Below are 1,127 nucleotides of genomic sequence, written 5' to 3' on the forward strand. Positions count from 1 at the left end.
ATATAATATAAACATTTATTTTTTTATTCATCTATTTTACAACCCAGCAGGAAAAGGGACTCTTGTGACAACAATGGCGTGTTTCTTGCCACTCTTCTCTAAATGCCGATTTGTTTAGTGCAAATCACTGAAAACTGATTTAAGCAACCATCTTTCTGAGAGCAATTTTCACACAGAGGTCATCCCGGACACCCAGGGAGGAGAGCACACCTCGTCACTTTTTAAAGGGCTAAGCGTTCTGCTCTGAAATAGACCACTGGGAGACTCAAATGACTCAAAAGGCTATATCAGCAAGCACTTGTGGTTGACGTTATTTATTTATTAATTTGAGGCCTGTCTACTGACACATCTGAGTGGTCTAATTGCTGTGAATTGACACCGGTTACTGCCTATAATGGGAGCTTGGGAGTCTTTCCCAACCGCAGTTCATTCAGGTGCCCCTCACTGCAAATTAACTGCCCTGAAAATGTCTGATTGCAACATGGGAGCTGTGGGGCGAGACAGGATTATCAGTCTTTGTTGTGTGCCTGTGTCTATTATCCTGACCTCTATTCACAGTGGACCCTTAGGAGTGTCGCTTCCAGCCACACAGCAAACTACCCTATCCCCGACAAACAACAAGTGAACCAGAGATCTCCCCCCTGTCCCAAAGCACAAGACACTTACAGCTCCAACACTGGGCAAAGCACTCCACTGCAGGTAAGGCTATCAAATCCCTATTGATTTAATAAAGATAAATTGGAGGCACTTCCTTTCACGGTTATTGCAACAGACACGATTGATTGTTTCTGTTGACTCGTCACCTAGGTGGATGACTGCTGTTGGTTATGGAAGTTTATTGCTGCTAAAGAGATGTTTGCAAAGTCTTTGTGCTTATAAGAACTTCACAGAAAGTCACTTAAAACCAAGTTTCCTACCCAAATATTTTAGCATTTTGGTATTTTAGAGTTACTATCCCAGACACGGCATTTAGTTAGGTAAGAAATAAATAACGTGCATTAAATGACTATTCTCAGTGACTGCAGCTTGAATTGTGCTGTTCTGCTAAATATTGCAATGACGTGGTGTGGTTTTTACTATGCATCGGAAACCTTCATGTGACTTTTAGATTACTAGAATTTTTAAAA

The 1,127-nt window shown here is 41.3% G+C and overlaps 1 long non-coding RNA gene across 1 annotated transcript in view; it reads left to right on the forward strand.

Annotated features, from left to right (window-relative positions):
• Positions 1-615: 615 nt before the first annotated feature.
• Positions 616-1,127, forward strand: part of LOC103464165 (uncharacterized) — a 91,429-nt gene continuing 90,917 nt past the window's right edge. Inside the window, exon 1 of the long non-coding RNA XR_533608.2 lies at positions 616-699. This is a non-coding gene — a long non-coding RNA (uncharacterized LOC103464165). The remainder of the gene's footprint in view (positions 700-1,127) is intronic.

The sequence above is a fragment of the Poecilia reticulata genome, linkage group LG4 (assembly GCF_000633615.1).
Source record: "Poecilia reticulata strain Guanapo linkage group LG4, Guppy_female_1.0+MT, whole genome shotgun sequence".
In the NCBI taxonomy this organism is placed as follows: domain Eukaryota; kingdom Metazoa; phylum Chordata; class Actinopteri; order Cyprinodontiformes; family Poeciliidae; genus Poecilia; species Poecilia reticulata.